This window comes from Molothrus aeneus, chromosome 6 (genome assembly GCF_037042795.1).
Source record: "Molothrus aeneus isolate 106 chromosome 6, BPBGC_Maene_1.0, whole genome shotgun sequence".
NCBI classification, from domain to species: Eukaryota; Metazoa; Chordata; class Aves; order Passeriformes; family Icteridae; genus Molothrus; species Molothrus aeneus.
This window is the reverse complement of record NC_089651.1, coordinates 36,805,823-36,827,727: the sequence shown is the minus strand read 5'-3', so window position 1 is coordinate 36,827,727 and position 21,905 is coordinate 36,805,823. Positions and strand designations below refer to the sequence as shown.

Sequence of the window (21,905 nt, the reverse complement as noted above, 5' to 3'; positions counted from 1 at the left end):
TGGTCCCAGCAACCTCTCTGAGGAAGAGAGAGAAACAAACTGCTGGAAATCTGGGCCTGCACTCACCTTATCTGCCCCCCAGAACCACAGCCACAGTGATGCCTGAAGATGTAGAATAGCAACCTGGCCACTCACATGTGGTGCTCAGCTTTACCCCCCTCTCTGCAACCAGGACATCAGCCTGTATGTCAGAGGCTGGTTTCCTCTTAGAGCCGTCATCGGCACTAGGAATGCCATTAAAATCTCGGGATGAGCATTCACATGAAATGCAGAGTGTTAAAGTTACACACCAACATTAGAGCAAATGAGATGTGAATCAGGATGGCTGCACGTGACAGCTGTAATTAGAGAACAGACATTCTCCATTCTGTGATGGAATTGCAGCAATCATTCAGGTTGGACAGGACTGTGGAGGTCAACTAGTCCAATCTGCTCCAAGCAGGGTCAGCATTAAATTCAGAGCAAGTCAACTAGACATAAAATTGTCATTAAACCATACAAAACATTTAACAGTAATAGTTTGACACAATACCTCGAGGTAAGCAAAGAAACAAAACTTTTTAAGTCATAGAAAAAATTACCTAAATTCTTCTTAAATTATCCTTGATGTGCCCAGATAGTTAAAAGGTTTATGTATTCCAAGCAATTTAAGGGCTGAATGGAAGAGTAAAAAAGTCACTCTATTGTTTCAAAACAAACCTTTACAGCACTCACAATAAATTCTCTGATGAGTCTTTTATCTCTTCTATCCTAGTCTGCAGGTTTAATTTCTCTCTCTGTGATTGGTTAACCTGTTCATGTCAGCACTTACATGACCCTGTAGTAACAGTAGCAAAGTACTTCAACTACAGATGAGTGTATTCTCATAATTTCATTGAGGGATACTGAAATATTATTATCCACATTTACTGACAGAGAGCAAGACAAGGACAGATTAACAGATTTTTTCCAAGGTCATTCAAGAACTAGGAACAAAGTACTATCTCTTCAATTCCAGTCTAATGCTTACACCCTCGAGCTACTATTCTTTCTAAAATGTATCTGTTGTCTTTTTTTTTCTATATATTTGTCTCAGTGGCATGCTTATATTTCTTTCAGTCTTAAGAGTGCAATACGTCCTTTCCGAGCTTCATCTCATCTTTCCTCACCCTTTGTAACAAGGTCATCCTTTCTTGTCTTTGTCAAGGTTTCAGCTTCCAAGAACCCACTCTCCCCTATCTCTCTAACATTATTTTCCTTGTGTATAAGGTTACATTTGTGTGCATGTCTCACACAACACACTGAATCACATTCTAGTTAAACATGCCTGGGAGATGCTCTCAAAGGCTATATCATATATTATCATGCCATTACATAAGTTTGTAATTTAGTAGTATGTAATCAAATTCCAAAGTGGTCCATACTGCAGTCAAATCATAGAAGTTACCACTGCTTCAGGCCTGTAAACCTGGCCCAAATTGTAAATGGGCATACACTCAAGGTCTGTCCTTATAAACCCCATGAATACAACTGGCTCAATCCACTTGGCTGTGTAAACTTAGGTACATTTGTTAAAATTTGAACAGGTACAGCCAGGAGAGCCCATACTTTTAGCAGCTTGGTTCACCAGGTGCCTGGTTTTCTACCTGCTCAGGTGGACTTTGAGCAGATAGATATTTCCTTTATTTTCAGATCACTGTGTCAAAGACTTTTAGGATAACTCCAGCTACATTAAAGGACTACTACTCCTGCAAGAGTGTCACATACTCTTACACCTCTTGGCAACCTTCAGCAAGATCAGTCAGAAAGAAATACCATGTCCTAACGATCTGACAAGACAAAGCCTACTGTCCTGTTTGTCCACTATATAACAAAGTTCAGCCTCTGGATAGAAACACAACACTTTGAAGAGAAGAAATGAGTCCCGGTTAAAGCAAACAAGACAAAACAATACAAATATGATGATCGGCATAACACTTCATGGGATTAAAAAAAAAAATCTCCTTTCACTGAAGCCTTTGATGTTAGCTAAAATGTTTGATAGTCTTCTGGACCCCTGCTGCATCACTACAAACCTAAACAAAAAGCCAACTGTCAAAATAACTTACATGCTGTATGCTGATTCAATACTTTAAATCTTCCACTTCTATTAAAAATTATGCTTAAGAAAAATTTGTCCAACCATTCCTACACAACCAGCAGTCTACAGCATCATCTTATAGTTCCCCAAGAAAGCTATGACTCCTGTGTTCTTTCTAGTCAGTGACTATACTCAGTCTTAGTGAATTCATCTTCTGCCAAAGTCAGAAGACCTGTGGTTTTTTAGCTCTTGGTCAGTGACAATTTGTTATAAACCGGTGTGGCTTTTACAACTGGATCTGGTCAGACTTTCAGGCAAATGAAGAACATGAAGACTATTGATGATTCAGATGAAATTCAGAGGCCTAAGGAAAATGTTTCTGTAATGCCTAAAGTTTTTGCTTTCATATTTTCAGATTCTGTGCAGCCTTAGTGTGTAACTCTGAACTTCATATAAAGTGTCAGCAAGTTCTCTTCACAGTTTAGTTGGACAAAACAATCCTTTTCCCCTCTGAGAACCAAGGACACCATTGCAGCTTCAGGCCCAAAAAGTAAAAATAACAGCAAATTGAGGAGAGCAGTCTGTGAGGTTGGGACTTCATAGCCTGAAGCTGTAATTGGACAATTAACCCCAGTATTTAAATGGACTAAAACTTATAAAAATGTGAAAACTCACAACCACTCATCCATCTTGGGTAGAGCCATGGCCAGGTGCTTGTACTGCCCAAGGTGTATCCTTTGAAGGCCTTTTAATAAATATCTACTTTATTCCTTTAACTCTGCCCAGCCTCTTTTCCAGGTAGCCTCTCTAGGCATCATCTGCCCTTGGACAACTGGAATTATTTCCTCTGCTTTTTACTATACATGTAAAATACATTCTCAAGTAGGTTGTCAGTAAACACCCAGTGAGCTCAATATTTTCTGATGGGATTATAGTGTAAATAACAGCTAAGGCATTTGCAGGAAAAGGCCTTCAAATGAAGATTTTTCAGGAGAAGGCCATTGAAATATTTCTTGTGTATTACATTGCTAAACTGCCTCATTTTCATTTTTTACTTGATCACAACTCTTCACTTGAATTTCTTATTAAAAACTTACAATTTTCTGTTGTACTTTTAAAAAATTACTAGGATATTACTCCTACTCCCCACTCCACTGCCCAATCTGAGAGAGTACTCTCTGCTACATCCAAGCTGTTAAAATATCAATAAAACTGGACAAGTACTGATTCTGTAGCTGTGCAACTCTTCCTTCAAGCCTCTCTTTAGTTCCTGAAACTCTTACTACACATAATCAAATGAAATCAATGGGATTTGATTTTTAAGTGATAAAAATATTGCTTACTCTGAATCATTCTACTTAAAGCAGAGTCAAGTACAACTAAAATAATACAAGTACTCAAATAATTGTTCTTTTATACATAAGGACATCAATCTTGGTTTGTTAAAACAGAAGGAATTATTTAGACTTTTATAATTAAGTTATATTTATAGTTAGAGTCCAGTGCACATATAAAGATATAAATTTGCAATGGCTGAAAATCAATATAAGTTCTCACACTGGGAAAGCTAAAACCAACAGTGGATGACTTGGGGGCTAATAAAATAGCAGAGGAAGCAGGAAAAAGCAAGCACACTTGTGAAAAGATTGAAACATAGAGCCTTTAAAAATCTTTCAGAGACACGTAGCTTGAAATATGCAAATATCCTGGTGCCTGTAATGAGTTTAAAGTTAATCATGTTTAATCACATGTTAATCACATGTTTAAAGTTAATCAGGTGTGTTCATTTTGGAAGACTTGGATTAAAAAATAAAAGGGATGCATCATAAAACTTAATTTCTTATTTGGAACTTAATTTGACTAAAAACTTTTTCGAAGCCCTATTCAAAGAGCTGAGTAGCAAATTCAGCTCTCATTTTAGTATAACTCAGTATCAAGTTCCTTTAGAAGATGCTTTCAATATGTAAGACAAAAGTAATGGAAGATTTCTAGTCTAAATAATAAAAAGAAACCTGCTTATGACAGCTTCCCAGGCCAAACTGCTTTTTGAAAATCTGTCTCAATACTACAAACCTACAATATAGTATACAGCATGGGCAACAACCAGCAAAGCCCTTCCAAAGAGATGCAATAGAATGCCTTGAACCTCTACTACTATTACCATAAATTTTTGAGGTTTTTGGACAGAAATGCTGTGAGAATTTGAATAATACTATTTTATTGGCTAACTACTCAGAACTGGCAGTTTGTATGCTTCCCTTTAATGTTTAATTTTTATAGAATTCTTATAACTTCGTTAAAATTTAGGTTAATAATAATAATAGTAGTAATAGTAGTAGTAATATTAGTGATAATAATAATATTTCCTCATAATAACTAGTTCCTTCTTTGCCAATGACAATATTCTTCATAATACTGTTATGAGGTCCATAAAGATGTTTATTACCACCTACCTTAAGATATCCTGACACCCTGAACACTCATGCAGCTGTCATGATAGTTATTGTTTTTAGAGCATTATAAACGCAATGTGGACTTTTATAGTATCTGGTACCTTAAGACAAAAGCTCAAATTAATTAATAAGTGGTAAACAAAATCCAGAAACAGATAAGATATATATATATATATATATATATATATATATATAATACATGGTCTTTTGCATACATGAGTGACATCTGCATCATGGCTTTATAAAAGTCAGATACACTCTAAGGCTTCAGTCCTAGGTTTGCAAAGAAACAAAAACCACTTAAATAATTGGGTTGTTAAAGCTGTGTAAACACTTTGCTATCTCTGCTCCTTAGACATCATTTCTTAGACATTGCTTCTCAGATTTTAGAGCACAAATAACATCAGTAGATAGAGACTTCAGGAGAGCCCAATGAAATCAATGGAGTTCTTCTTGCCGACTACAGTGAAAGGTCATAAGACAATCCTAAGCGGGTTCTTTTCTCCTTATGACTGCACTGAAGTCCTTCTATTTCCTTTGCCATTTTTTGATTGTTTTTTCGGGTTTTTTTAGAAAAACCTCGATCATACAGAGTATTCAACAGAGTTTCTTCCATTAAATTTGGAATTACTACTACATTTGATAAAATTCCTCTTTATGATGCGCAGACACCAAATGAATTACCAGAATTTTTTTGTCTTACATTGCTGTGGCTTCCTTTCAAGGCAACTCACACTTACAGACCTTGTCTAACTCCAGTTCATAACGTGAGTATGAACACTCTCAAGAGCATGTGGCTGTGATCATAGAAAACCCTCAATGTTTTGATAGAAATCTGAAGATACATTATTTGGGGGTTTGGGTTTTTTTAAGTTTAACAGCAGATGTTGAGTATGTTCAGTTGCTAAGATAGATAGCTCCACACATGTGGTTATCACTTTCTCCTGAACTATGGCATTCAGGGGTAAGTCTATAAAGTTGGAGGCTTATCCCTTCACACTGAGTGTAGGATCAGACAGCAAGACATCTCACCACCTTACAATCTAAAAACTCTGCCCATGCTCCCATGACTTTTCACATTATCTTTCAATACTTTTATTGTAGAATATAAAATTATATTAACAAAATTCTATAGCAAACCAAGAGAGGTTAATCTACCCATTATCAGGCACGTTAAGGACAATGCTAAGTTAAAACTCTGTAATTATGATGCCTGCTAGACTCTGTGCTACATAGATCTTAGAATGTCTGAAAAATAGAATAAAATCTGGATGTCTGTTAATGAGCAGTATATAAACGTAATTCACAGGTTCCTCATAATAGCAATAAAGAATTTTATCCCCAACACTAAATAGACTAACAATACTGAAGTTTGATATATTGCAAGATGGTGTGCTGAAGGTACTACTTGAGTATTCTCAAGAGAAAACTGGATCTGTTAATCTTAAAAAAACTATTCCAGGCTTTGATGTTATATTTGATGAATTGCCAACATTAGATGGTTTATCATGATTTAAAGCTGCTAGTACTTAAACTGCCTCTTCTTATTTCTGTATGTCTATGATGTTTATCGGGGGGGGGGAATTTTACAATATAGAATCTGCTAATTTAAAAGCATCATAATTTATTAGATATATGTTCCCATCTGCAAGCCAAGGTCTGATATTGTATTCACAAAATCACTATATTTTCCCTACTCTTCATTTTTCCCAAATTCAAATCAAAAAATCATTATATTTTCCCTACTCCTAATTTTTCCCATGAAAAAAACAAAATATTTTCACCTATCCTTTAACAACCAGTCAATTGTTCTCCACACCAGTCAAGTGTGTCCAACCACTCATATGAGTAAATACAACAAACACTTAAAAATTTCATACAGGAACTACCATCAATATCCAAACATGCTGTGCTATTCTTGCCTCTGGGCCCAGAAAACATGTATATCTATTTAGGTGTTTGTGAGGAGAAGAACACAGCCAGAGTTCAATATGTGAAGGGACAAGGAAGGATGTCTTTGCTTCTGTTGTATTTTGGAGCTTGCTTGAGTAACTTACCACAGTGCTACATGGCTTTTTCAGCGCTGTGTTGCATTGATTCCACTCTCTGTGCTCCTACATGACTGCAGGAGGGCTCCTGCACCTACACACAAGACAGCTGAAGCACAGTGGGACCTCTGCAATCACCAAGGACCAAGAGTCCACAGTGGTTCACAGAATCAGTGTTACAATTATTACAATCAATTACATAACCATAACAACAACTAATTAATTAAAATATTGATTCTCCCTTAATGAAAGAGATAACAGTTGAAATTCATTATGGTCATATCACTTACATTAAACATTTTTAGCATGTAATTTCTTGAAACAGATTTAGTTCTGATGAAAAATAGACACCAAATATTTCACGTTGATCTGATGTCTAAAAACATTCCAGTCGTGCTTAAGAAATGTGTCATCTTTCTATTCCTTTGTATCTTTTTATTCCACTCAATGACAAAATAATTGAAGTAATTTGTGATTGATGCTCTATTCTTATTACAGTTATTTCTTGGCTGTGAAATTCTTCCTGATCTGCCTTCTCGATCTTCCCTAGAGGTGTGCATGACTTCTCTCTTTCTTTAATTCAAAAACTCCTAACATATGGTTCCCACCAAAGCTTAAAAACTGTCTACTTTTGTAACTGTACTGATCATGACAAAGAGGGAACAGAATGCCAGATTACTTGCCAGACTACACGTCATTTTATTCAAACATTCACAAGCAACTTTTCAAGAGTTAAAATATATTTGTCATTGTAATTTTTAAAAGTATAATTTATCTCTCTTCTCTCTCTCTCTTTTTGAATCCCTGTTAAAAACGGCTGAACCAAAGCTTAAAGGCATCCAGTCTCCTGGGACCTAACAGGGAGTGACTGCTGAGAACAACATGTATGATAGAAACAGCAAAGGGTTTTGCCTACCTGTCTGAAGGTATCACTTCCTTTTCTTAATAGGAGGAAATTAAAAAAAAAAAAAAAGTTGGCCTCCCAGCAGTGGGATCAGAGTGGGGAGGGCTCAGATGACACTAATGATTACTTTATTTTCCAGTAGCATTGAGAGGATAGATAATCTATTTGCTTCTTAATAAACTTACCTCTTCCATTTCATTTTTTTACCTGGCTTAGTTAAATAACTGATTAATCTCTTATGAAGACTCTAGAAAGGTTTTATATCTATTTTCAAGGGTTGGAGAAGATATAAGCAAGTTTTTGAAAAAAAAAAGTAACCTTAGATGACAGAAAATGCGGTGAAAATAATTGTGATGTTTGAGGATTGGTTAGGCATCAATCTGTTACATATGTGAAGAACCGCATAAGGTGTTTCACAATGTCTGTTTCTATGTTATCCTTACATAACTTTATCCAAAACTTTCCTGAAGAGTTACAGTTAGCTTTCTCACAGAATATACTTTATAAGTTTAGTTTTCACATTCTTTCTCAATCTTTTTACAATATAAGTTATCAACACACTTTCCCTTGTAAAATTTTTCATGTCCTTCCCAAGAGAAAACAGGAATAAAACCAAAAATGGGACAGTAATGATTGCCTGGTTGGCTCACTATTTGCCAGCAAGAATTGTCAATACTGCTTTTAGCAAGAAAAATACTTTGGTGCTAGTAGCTGCCATGTAGCCAATCTCTTCTGCACAAGGGAAACTAACATTCCTTCTTTAGTAATTTGTTAAAGCTCATTACCAGCATATTATTTAAATGAACCAGCAACATGTCTTGATTTGCTGCTCATCTAAACTGTCTCCTTTTTTAAGCTGGGGATAGTAGAACTACTACCTTTCTCAATGACACTTTCAGTGGAATCCTGTCCTATAATTATGTCTTCTCAGGGTGTCACTTGAAGAGGTGTGACTCAGCAGCAGGAGGTTACATGTGGTGACAAAGCTCAAAATGTGTCTCCAGTACTATAACTAACATTGGTACCAAACCGTTGAAAGTGATTTCTACTAGGAGCTTTAGTTCACAAAATCCAACTCATTCAAAGTTTCTTTACAAAATATAATCCTGAGAATCAACAACTCCCATGGGTAACAACACTGTAGATTTCTAGCTTAACAGTCTGAACCGTTTCTGGAATATTGCAGTGGGATAGAGATCCCAAGGAAATCTACATCCCCCATGCATATTCAGGCTACCTCCTCCACCTCCCAGCTTCAACCAACTTACTTCATAGTGCTATTTTTGCTTTCATGTTTGAAAACCCAAAGCACTTAGAGAAATTCCAGTTGCTCTGTGTTCTTGTCTACACTCCTGACACATTTCTGCCTCAGAAAGTCTGAGGCTTGGTGATTGTCATTTCTCATGCAGGAACAGATTGGAAGCTGGGGGAGGGATTCCTGCTTCTTGTGCTCATCTTTTCCCACTTTGAATGAAGTACACACAACCCTATACCAGTTAGCATTACCACACCCACAGTAACTTAGAATATTTACTTTGCTTCAAACCATTTTTTGCAGTTGCAAAAAGTTGCACTTTTCTTGTTTAATGGTATAGAGTGTTGCAGTTCACTACTTTATAGAAAGGCTCTTTAAATAACAACTCCCTGTTTTTTCTGTTTCTGAATGCTTTGATTTAAAAATGTGCTTCTTTGCAAAATATTTATGTTTGCACTGAAATGCTCCTCCCACATTTTAAGAGTGATATAATGGTTTTCCTACATCCTTTCTGAGAGAAGGCAAGTGATTTATAAATATTTTCCACTTCACTACACATTGCATAAATCACTGGGCGAACCTGAACTTCAGAGCTTTGTCTGCTCAACCTTGCTGTGGTTTGTGATCGGGCAAAGGGCTCCCTTCCCTCAGGTCATTCTTTGGGTTTATCAATATGGAAAGTCTTGAGCTGGGTTAACTATGACATTTCTTTCCAACTTTCTTTTGCTCTTTTAAAAGAAGTCAACTCCTGGCGCTGTTGTGTGATAGTAGCAAAGACTAACCAAAAAGGGCTCCCTTAGGCTCCCTTCCTGACTCTGAGGAAGGCATCTTATTGCAAGAAGCAAACCAGAATTATCCTTAAGGTATTCTCTCTTTGTACTAACACACAACCCTTCTTGTGAGCCTCTTGCTCTCAAGAGGCTCTTGCATTTAAAGCAGTGCTTACTTCTCTTGAAGGCAAGGTTAAGGGTGAAGGCAATGAGTCTAGAGTAATGACACAGGGTCTTTCTCCTATGGGAGAAATAAAACAGGGAGACCTAAATTTGGGAACGGCTTGGGCATTTTTGCAACAACAACAGTCCTCTTATTGATTCATTACACATGCATATATTGGGAAGACAAAATGGTTATTTCTCCTTTTGGCTGATGAGTTTATGAGGCATGGGCAGACTGCTGTACACAGCTGCCAAATTGTTAGGTCTAAAAACTCATCTTCTACTGCCACTAAGTATGACAGCAAGGAAAATCCAGGAGGTTTCCCACAGCTCTCTCACTGTTTTCATGCCTGTATCACCTACATATTCACTTCCAAGCTCTTATTCTGTATTAAGAAGCAGGGCCTTGTTGAAGGGTTTACAGCTCCTGAATTTAGCTATCACTTTCCAAAGCAGTATGATCCCCGCCTAATGGTATCCAAAGATCCGATTGTGCTTGCAACTTAAGTAAGCTTGAAATGCCTTTCCCTTTTCCCTCCAGATATAATTTGTAAACTTCTCCTTCAAAGTATTGCATTATCTTAAGTCCTTTGTCTGTTATTTTTTTAATTAGTCCCGTCCATCTACCATGAGAAGTCATTGTCTCAGATTCTCTGTTCTATTTTGCTAAAGAATGATGGATTTTTACATACAAAACTGAAGTGAATTTAGTTTCCATTCTGCTGCTTTTCTCCTACTGCAATGACTGTTTAGCCTCATGATTCTGACAGATGCTGTACTCAGGCATGATGATTGCTTGCATGTGCTTTTATCCTTTTTTTTTTTTGGCATTTTATTGTTAATACTGCCTTTCCCAAAGATCATATTCTCACCTTATTTTCCCAGCCTTTCTACATCAAGACCTATGTTTCATTTATAGATTTCAGATAATTTATCATCCTTTCTCCATACGCTTCTGCATCTAAAACCTAAGACTTCTGATAATTAAACATCCCTCTGACACAGCCTTCCCTTTAAGCTTGGCCTGGTTTACAAACATACATGTTATCACCTGACAAAGAACAGCTAACCTAGGTAATTCATTATACAATGTTCTGTATTTTGAAAAAAACCCATTTCAAGGAGGAGAGAGACATTTGCTGACTGCTTCCAAAGATGTTCCTCCCCCAGCATATGAAACATCTTATGAGCAATTGCTTCAAGGAAGTAGAGATCAACACAGAAGAATATGCTACCAACATTCTTGAACAAGATAAGTCCATATAGGCTACTGTAATGCCTGTTTGGCCTAATTAATATTTTAGTTCATGAGAGGCCTCATTAATTTTAAGCGGATTACTTGTGCATTTGAATACACTGTAATAGCAGTAAAGGGATATATCTTGCAGTGAACTTGGTAGCATTCAATTTTTTACAAGATTTGCCAAAGGCAAACTTGAAAAGCAAGTTATTTTCAACAGACTTAACCTTGTCTGATAAGAGTTTGAATGGTCACCAAAAAACTTGTAAAGGTCTGCAAATCATAATCTCTTAAGGAGAAGACATCAGGTTTTGAAGCCTTACATTTTCTGCCTACGTTTCTGTGATGTGTCATGCAAATAGCCAGACTGCACTTTTCTGTTCCCATGTGTATAAACGGGAGTAAAACTATATCTGTCTTGGTTTGAAGTTTTGCTATGAGCTTCCTCTACTTCTAGCATGCAAGGATATAAACGTAGCTGATAGTAGAGCTGGGAATCATCTCTGCTAGATGTTACCATCCAACCAACCCTGGCCAGGTCCATCATATAACATTTCCCTGCAGTGACACAGGCAGAGAAGAAACTCATGACCCTCCTTTTCAGCTTTTCCAGGACATCTCCAGTGTCACAATACAGGGGGAATTGCAAAACCCCATTTCCTTTTCAGGATACATTGAAAGTATGAGAGTGAGAGAAGTGAAAACAAGGATTCAAAACTTTGGGTGTTTTGAATTTAATCCTAATTTATCCTAATGGATTTAATCCTAATGGAAACCACATCTGCTCTTGAAAACGGTATACAATATATTTATAGCAGACAGTAAAAATATTATTCCAAAATTCTGTTTCCCTGTGTTATTACAAAATGACAATATTGTTTTTTAGGCTATTTCCTTTTACCAGATTGACAGAATTACAGGTTGACATTACTGTGAAATTTTATGATGTATTATGTTAACTGTGCCAGTTTGATTAGTCTTGATTGACAGCTAGTACCTGCACAGAAAGTTAAATATCTCAGGAAGGAAAGAGCAGTGAAAAGTATGTTGCCTCTCTCATTGGTAACAAGTAACAAGAAATATATAGCAACAGTAGTAGTAGTAATATTAATCTCAATTATAAATAAATTTATTCATTAACATTTAAAATACTGATTTTCATATCAGTGAAATAATAATACTCATTACTATTAATTATAATTCTCATTTCTATTTGCTCTCACCGAAACCATTCTGTGTTTGGCAACCTTTTTACATGCACACTGAATGAACATAAGTCTGAAAAAATTGAGATCTTTCATTCTGTATACATTTTGTTCCTGGAAATGTATTACCATGTCTGAGGGACTAAATTTAAAAATTTCAGCACACACAGTGGCTGTATCTGAACTATCATATCATAATAATGCTTCTTTCCTGCAACATGCTCATCTGTTATCCAAACAGAAGTTGAGATCTTTTAGACTATAAAATTGCTTGCTCAGATGTCTAGTGAATTCCACAGAGAAGATGTGCATTACCCCTCTGGCTTTAGGGTCTGAAAACCCTAAACACTTGAAAATGGGTGCAATTGGAAGCTCTTCACTCACCCTGTAGATGACATTAATTCATATCAACAGGACACTGCACGTTATAAGACACAAAAATAACCCTTTCTAGAAACTGCTCTTCATTTTACTTGTACAGAAAGAGGAGAATTTAGAAAGGAGTGGAGAGGGAACCCGGATTTTTTCAGTGTGCATAAGATTCTTTGAACTAACCTTGAAGGTGAAGGTGTTTGAGGGTTTTTCACTTTAATAGTTCAACATTTTTGAAATCCAGAGATGAAGAGTGGGAAGGATCTCCTTATTCACTGAGTTTGGTACTCTATTTGCACAAATCATCATCCATCTTTTGAAAAGCATAGGGATTACCTTCTGAAAAGGACTTAAGGTTTTGCATATTTTGCTGTAGGTCTTTTAGGTTCTGTTTTCTTTAGTGGCTGGATGTTTTCAATTAAATTTCCATCTTAAATTTATTTGCAGCCAGCTAATAGCAAACTCTTCCTGAAACTACATGATCCTCCAACTTAAGGTGTTTTCCAGGGCTCCTGGCATTTAAATATCCCAGGGAGAGCAATCATATAATCTCCTAGCCTTCTTTTTCTAGTTACATCCAATTTCCACATTTATAAAAATTTCTGCATTTTTCATTCTCTCCATCCCCGGATAAACAAGTCATTCTCCCCATAATCCTCAAAGTCTTTATCATTATCTTTCACACTTTGAATTCCCCTTTCCTTAGCACAGGAGAGTCCATGCCCAGCCCAACAGTGAGAGCTCTCCTTGGGAACAGTTGGATACCTCCACATAAGAATGCCATAACCCCCAATAAAACTTTTCCATGTCTCATTTCTCTCCTGTGCTGAGCACAAATACACACTTTTGAGGCAGAAGGAAACCTGGAGCAATATCCACAATAGTCCTTTGCTGGGGGCACTGTACTGGCCACCGGTACCCAGTATTTCATATAACTTGTATAAATCATTCCCCCTGCAGCCCTACCACTACCAGTGCTGTCTAGTCTTCCCCAGATTTAGGATTACATTTAACTGTATGACATTGCATCACAGTGGTGCCTCTTAGGCTCTTCAGGATCAATTTCTCTATTTCAGTCATTCCTCTCTGGTAGAAGTCCTAACTCTAAGGGAGTTTAGTACTATTAGTCCCCAGGTGCAGCATTTTGCACTTTCTGCTATGCAATTTCATTCCATTTCTGCTACTGTAGTTCTCAAAATTATTCAGCCCTGACTGCTTCTTTCTCTTAGTTTTGTCTCACTGGTCAACTTTTTTCAGATCTTGAGAAGTTCCTTAAAATTTTCTCTCCTGTTAGGAAGCTCCCTTTCATTGTACTGAGTTTAGTTTCTTACCTACTCCACAATCCAGCAATTCTTATGCTGACACATATACTTTTGGTTGAATAAACAATTTTTGAAACAGCAGTATAGCAAATTAAGCTCCAGAAAGACTATTAGTAGTTAGCATTTCTTTCCCCAAAAGGAAGTCAGCTATCTGGTTAGAAAGAAATCAGGTTAATCTTGCGTGATCTGCCTTTTCTATTTTTATTTTTAATGCAAGTTTAATTTTATAATTCTTCAGCCACAAGAACAAAGTGAAATGTCATGTAATAGACTCTGTTCTTATATTTCTATATCTTCTCATAAATGACTATGTAACCTTTCTAACTTCCATTTTTAATTAATTAGGTCCATATAGACAAACCCTTTTGGCCTTTGTAATAACATCTTGAGTTCAGGCATGTTGGAAGGGCAATCATTTCATGTAATGTTTCAAAATAAATGCCTCTCTATCCATAGGCCTATAGGAATCGCTTTAAGGGGAAAAAATGGTGATAAAATAAAGAAAGAATACAAAGGCTTACTGTCCCATGGAAATGTTTGGTAATGATTTTAAACCAAGTAAAAGCAATGCCTGGGATTTGGAGTGGAAAATTTTATTTTACTAAATATGTTTCTTCAAAAGATACTGCTAGAAAAATTATTAATTCACTTATCAGTGTTGTTATTTTTAAACATCTATCATGTTTTTACAGTGAAAACTTGAAGTGGGAAACTTTTCAAGAACAGACCTTGTGTTGCACCATTATTGTCTTTTTATCTGCATTACTTATGTCACTAGCACAATAATTCCATGTATTAGTATAGCTACCCTTGAAATAAAAGGATGCATATTTGCTTGGAGTTTCTTTGAGAAACATGCTATTGCTGAATTGTTATTTTTGCACAATTACCAAACAAAATTCAGATTTACCTCCATTTATTAGCTCACAATGCAATTCATGCATTTCCATCAAAGGAAACATTACTGACGTACTGGCAGAAATAGAAAGGGTTTTCACTGCAAACTTCCTTTTGCATTTACTTCATTTCTCAATGGATGTTCAAACATTCTAAGGTGACAATAGCTGATATCTTAGCTGATAGTCTCTTTAATTTTCTGCCTTAGTCCTACAATGACAGTCAGAAGGTAGTAAAAAGCTGATCTTAAAAGTCACTGAACAGAAAATTAAGATGGAAGAAAATTATGATTCTAAGGCACAGTTAAGTGTCCTAATTAGCTTCTGCTGGAGTACCTCACATTCATGCTATAATGGTACATAGGAACATGAATTGATTCCAGAGGGAGGTCTGGTACAGTCAATCAGTTTCTCCACTCATGAGGAGACAACTGCCCTGGTTGAATAAGCCTGTAGACCACTGGGAGCTCATATTCCTTCAGCTATAAAGCCCTTTTGGATGCATGTCCTTATCTCACAATGAAATCCTTAAAAGCTTTCTTCCCTGGTGAGACATACATAGAATATGGATTTCCTTTTGCGCTGCAAACTCTGCCTAGAAAAACAGTACAGACAGCTCTAACTTTGGTACTATTGGGATGGAAGATAACAGAGAAAAGGACAGCAGCGATGAGAAAGCACAACCAGAAATGCATCCTGCCTCAAAAAACCTCACCAACCTCTATGTGTTTGGAAACGTAGCATCTATCAACTGTCACTTCCAGAGAGAAGGTAACTAAAAATAACAACAACTAAACATGTCTGGAATTAAATTCAGGAAATGGCCAATAAAAATAGAGTTGGCCTATTTTGAAAAAAAAAATAAACATGCTAAAAAACTGTGATAGTTGTTGTTCCATTGTGTGGAGAACAAAGTGAACATTTCTCTTATTTTCAAAGCATGCACTGCAGCTTAATTATACAAAATTGCATCACAGATCCAAACCAAAGTATGTTAGCAGAAAGGCAGAAGAAAATGAAACAAAGGCAAAAGCAAAGCATCCCATCCTGGCCCATTCTCCAGGTATTGTGCTTGGCAGCTGTGAAATGCAACTTGGCACAAAACTCACAAAAGCCTCTAAATGCTCTGCCATTCAACCCCAACTATTGGAACCACATGCTTAAGTTCATGACCTAGAAGCAGCTCAGAATGTTCAACAGATAACAGAATCCAACCCTAGAAGAACTAGACTGCCTGTGGGGAGGAGAACCACTTACAGCACTGCTCCAGAGAAGGCTACATAACATGATTTTGTTCAGAAGCTGATTAATTCAAATATCAACAAGAGGTTGCTTGGTGCTGGCTGTAGAGGCCCTGATCATTTGCTGACAGTGTTGGGAAGTATATGGAAATGGAGATGTGAAGAGTCCAAAGAACATGTGCCACATACAAGAGTTTTAGTATCATAAACAATATCAATGGAAACCTACATGACAGAATGTACTGGCATAAACAAAACATTTAAATATCACATTAAAAGGTAGGTAACCAAGGGAAATAAATCAAAGACATTGCTCAAAGACCAATAATCTTTCCCAGCTTTATCAAAAAAAAAAAAAAAGAAATATTTCAATTATATCAAAGTATTTGCAACAGACCTTAAATGCATAAAACAGCTGTTTAACAGAGAAAGTGCATTACATTCTCCTTTTGATTGTTGGCCTAGATATGTGTTGCAACAATGACATGTGTTACAGATGACATGTGTTAATCATGGCTTCCATACAGTAGTTCAGTGGTTTTATGTAATATCTTTTAAAAAGTTCTAGAAAGGTTTTTTCATTACCAGTTTTAGGGGGGGAGGGGGTGTTTGTTCTTTTTATTTTCATAGATGCTTGATTTGTGCACTATCAAAGGCGCAGGAAGAAAAGATGTTATACATCTCCATTTTAGCATTTCATTAACTTATCACATGTATTTGGGCTCATTTACCATTAAACTTTCCATGAAATTTTTGAGTACAGCTCAGACTGTCCTAGTTCAAGAACTATTGTTCATGTTTCCTTGTTTACAGTTTAATTTTGATTAGTTCTCTACTGGCCTCTGTTAAACTGCTATGTTTCTAAGCATTCAAAAATTTTTGCATTCAAAACTTGTTATTAAGAATTAACCAGTTAAAAACACATGACGTACTCTGATAATACTGAATTCCCCTCTCTTCCAGTGCCAAATTACTATTCCAGTTACTGGTACTTCTCATCATGCAAGACAATTATAAACTCAGGCTGAATGAAATTGTTACTTCATTGTGACAGAACGGAGAGGTGTGCTCTATGCATATGTGTACAGCAGACTGTGGAGATCAAACAGGAAAACATTTGAGACATGCAAGCTGCATGGTCCTTTTGCTGACATAAGTATTCTCCTAAATGTACTGTAGATTCTTCTTTTAAAACAGATTTGGTCACTTTAGCTGTAAAAAGAAACATATGTTTTTACCAGAAGCAATGTAAGGTATATTATTTTAATAATGCTCTTTTTTCTTCAAGGTAGGAACTACAAAAATAAACACACACACAGACACCCCCCCACACACACCCACCAGATCGAAACAGCTACAAAATAAACACTCAATGCAGTAGGACATATTGGCTAGTTAAGAGTGAAACATGTTATAACATACCTGCATCTCATCCCAAAATAAACACAGAATTGAAATAGAAAACAAAATAAGATTGTTTTAATATGGGGTCTTAAAAGTAAGACACTAGGAAAAAAAACTCATAAACAAGGTGCATTCAAAACTAAATTAAGAAGATAGTTTCTAAAAAGTCACTGTGTTTTGTCAGTCTCTGGTACCAGTTCATATACAATTGATTACAAGAGAAAATTATGAGTTCAGTAGTAACTTGATCTGACTATTTTGACTGAGTACAAGACAAGCACAGAGTAAAAACTATGTCCACTAACACCCAAATCCAGAGTGACTCAGAGGCCATTCTAAGCAGTGCTGGCTATAAAGGAGTCCACTTTCTACTGCCATTCTACATCTCTTCATTTGAGTCTGGCAATGCTGTCTGACTAAATTGTCCAGCAGAGTGGGTAGACGTGAAATGCCTGTTTTCAATACCAAATCCAACACTACTGCTGTGCATTTCACTTTAAAGCAAGATGACAAGCTCCAGAGTAATGAGCTCCCCCTTGCATTAACCCTCATAAAATGCAGCACCTGGAATCCACCAGACCGGGCTCCCAAATTCCTAGGAGGGCATCACCCTCTGCTACCTCCCTGTCTCTGGGGAAGGGTGGCTGTGGGATAGTAGGGGGGAGATAGAAGTTGGCATTGCTCCAACAGATGAGCCTTGGAAGGACCCTTGTGCTACAGCTGGGAGTGCAGTCTGGTCTCCACGAGGCCTCAGAGGAGAGTCCTCATTGTCCTGTGCACCTCCAGAAGACAAGAGAAGGCCTCTTGTACTATCTAACAGGTCCTTTGTCCTCTTGCGTTAAAGTGAAAAGCACTTTCACTTTAAAGTCAGCAGTGCTTAGAATGTTTATGAGTGTAATATGAGGCAGCCAGCACTACTTAGAATGATTATAAGTGTAATATGAGGCAGAGTGGAACTTTGATTCATTGTGCTAGAAAAGCTAACTATGATTTTTTTGGAAAATAATTTTTTAAGTTCCTTAGCATCTCTGTTCCAAGCAAGTTCCCATTGAAAAGGAGTATCTCTATAGATCATCTAGGTAAGGACTACCTCTTTGAGTATCATTTGGAATATTTCAAAGTAGACCCTTTAGGCAGTTTTACAAACTAGTATATCCAAGATGCCCTTATGGACTGTGATTCAGCTTGTGTTCATACTTGCATTGTCTTTATTCCAAAAAATATTATACCACAAACTCTGTATAGCAGCATGTCTTGAGGTCCAATGATAGACCTGAAACCATACAGTATTCATACTCCTGACCTGCAACAGGCTAACACACTACCAGAGTAGTTAGAAGACAATTAAGCCAATTTCACATTTCCTAGCAGCCGAAAAATTTCATGTTATTTTAGTCACAGTGGATGGATGCCAAGTTCACTGGAAACAACCCTGCTGATTTACCCAGTCCATTTTAATACTTTAGAAATACTGTTGAAACATGGCTGTCCTAATTACACAGGGATCAGTGCACAGTGTCCCTCTCACCCAGGATTCTCCCAGAAGGGCTGCAATCACCTGCATTCCCCTTAATTTCACCATGCAATTCCAACTAATTTCATCCTAGTACAGTGCTGTCAGACAACTCCCATGTCTCTGCGGTTTTAATCGATTAGCTCAATGTCTCTATAATGCATCACCAGCTGCCAGGCACAGAACTGGACGCTTTGCAAGCATTTCAACGAAAAGACAGTTTAATTACTATAGCAGCATCTCAAAGGCATAGGCATAAGGACTTGCAAAAGAATTATTAAAATATTTGGTGTCAACAAACCACTTTAAAACTGAGTGAACAATGACAATCAAAAGGTAGAAAATAAGGAGAAAGTCACATTTTAAATAGACCATTTTAATAGACTCTAATGTATTCAGGCAAATGGACTACCTTAAGTGTTACTGTTTACACAATGCAATTGTGCTTTATGATAATTTTTTTGCTGCAATACAGATATGTAAAAATTGACGTTGCTGTCAGTAAATTACAATGCAAGAAAGATATCTTCAATTAGAAAATAGTTGAAGTAAGCAAATTAGACAATAAATAGACTGCCTTAAATTAATGAATTACTGAACCAGACTGTAAACTTTGCTTCATTCCTTGAACCACTTCTGTGCATTGCTGATCGCATCAATGCAACTGAAATGTCTTGTGACTCTCTGGCTGAAGTGAACACATGCATAGGGAAAACCAGACATTTAAATAGCAGCAGTTCTAACAGAATTAAAAGTGACGTTGCAGGTCAGTCAACGAGACAAATGACCACAGGAATTAAGGTCTAATCCTTTCCTCCCTCTCTGTGCAAGGCTAAAGGATGCTCAGAAAGGACTTAGGAAAACCCTGTATCTGCTGCACAAGCAGAGACAAGAAAGCCAAATTATACAACAGTCCCCAAACTATACAACTGTCCCCAACAGTCAGACCCAGCACCTCTCTCACAAAACACACAGGCTTCCCAAGACTCAAAGTTTGACTGCAAACCGTAACAGTATAACTGTGTTTAAAGCCTTTTCCAGCTGACATAAATGGTCACTCATTTGCTCAAAGCTGTGCTTCAACATAAGGCTTACAGTAGCCTCAGCCTGGCTGTATCCTAAAACTGGCTACTGATGGGTTGGAAGGTGCTGGGAAAAAGTTCAAGGTCACATGCTCCACTCTAGTGGGAGATGTCTATATTTGATCTTGGTGACCTCTTCCAGCAGTCTGAAAGAATGGCATTGACAGAAGCTGCATAAAGACTTGCCCATTCTTCTTTACTACAAGGAAGGTCACTATGATTTATCACCTTTGTGAGGGGAAGAAAAGAAAGAGATGAGGAAAAGAAAACTTACTGCACTTAAAAGTTCTCAAAACCTCAGGGCAGCACTGCAGGTATATGAGAAATAATAACATTACAAAGCATTTGGGCCTTGCACAAGGCCAATGCAGTACATGGAAAGGTGAGATCACATTTCTTAGCTGGCTCATTTGCAGAATTTAAAACATGCTGTTTCATTTTATTAGCATTCTTAGTGGAACCTCTGATTTTTCTTGGTGTTCTAAAAGAAATCTGAGTCACAGGAATACATAAAACTTGGGGGTCCTCCATTTAAAAGGCCAAAAATCTATTAAACCCTTCCACTGCCTAACTTCCATACTCGCTTTGCAACATTCTGTCTCACAGCAAGTTCCTGCAGAACTGCAGAAATCCCTCTTCTATCACTTAGCCTTCTACTACAGCCTGTAACATTCTGTGCTGAAGTGAAATGCACAGACACCTCAGTTTTCACATCTCTTCTGCAAATATGAGTATGCAAGCCTATTCAGTGCTTCAACTAAATCATTCAATCAGTAATCAGCACAGCACAAGGCAGAGTTATAAAGTAAATTGTTGTAAGTTAAAAGATAGTTTTCAAATTCATATGAGTATAATCAGTTTAGTTATGAGTTTAAGCAGTTTAGATTTAACATATTAACCATCTTTAGGACTGTCTTCTAATCTGGACAAGACATAAGCCTTTCCTCACATTTAGAATGTTTCAAATTTTTTTATGTTTAAAAAGTTAGCAATCAGTGAACAGAGTACAATACTACCTTCCATCTTTAAAGGCATTTAAAGAAATTTACATTGTCATGTCTGCAATCTGTTTACAATCTACATTTTAAAAATAAAGCCCAATAAATTATTTCTCCTATGAAGTGTTGCTTTCTTCATAATGCAGTCAATAAAGCTAGGGTGCACAGAAGATATTGCAGTTCAGTCAGAAAAGGATGAGAAACATGCAAGAACTAGTGTAAAATACCTCAAAAGAACCCGATAATGTATTGGGCTTGTGTGGCCAGGTTTTTGCAGCAGGGGGGAACTACAGGAGTGACTTCTGTGAGAAGCCTCTGGGAACTTTCCCTGTGTCTGATGAAGCCAATGCCAAGCAGCTCCAGGGCAGACCTGCAGCTCGCCAAGGCCAAGCCCTTCAGTGACAGTGTTAGCACCTCGGGGATTACAGAGCTAACAAGGGGAAAACAGAAGCAAATTGCAGCCAGAGAAAAGGAGTGAGAATATGTGAGAGAAGCAACTCTGCAGGCACCAAGGTGAGTAAAGAAGGAGAGGCAGGAGGTGCTCCAGCCCTGGTGCTGAGATTCCCTGCAGCCTCTGGTGCAGACCATGGTGAGACAGGGTGTGCCCCTCCCTGCAGCCACTGGGGGTTCATGATGGAGCAGATATTCCCCTGGAGGAATGCACATCAGACCAGGGGGACGTACCCAAAGGAGGCTCTGACCCCATGGAGAGCCCATGCTGGAGCAGGCTCTGGGTAGGACCAGCAGCCCCATGGAGAGAGGAGCCAATGCTGACAGAGGTTTCCTGGGGGCCCATGCTCTAGCAACCTGTTCTACCTGAAAGGACCCACACTGGAGCAGTTTGCAAAGAACTGCAGCAGATGGGAGGGACCTCTCTCAGGAGAAATTAATGGAAAACTGTCTCCCATGGGAGGGACCTGACCATGGAGCAAGGAAGAATGTGAGAAGTCCCCCCCTTGAGGAGGAAGGAGTGGTAGG

The 21,905-nt window shown here is 37.5% G+C and overlaps 1 protein-coding gene across 3 annotated transcripts in view; it reads right to left on the bottom strand.

The window, feature by feature from the left end:
• The window catches only part of NPAS3 (neuronal PAS domain protein 3), a 595,746-nt gene that overhangs the window by 348,244 nt on the left and 225,597 nt on the right, over positions 1–21,905 (bottom strand). The gene's annotated exons all lie outside the window — the stretch shown is intronic.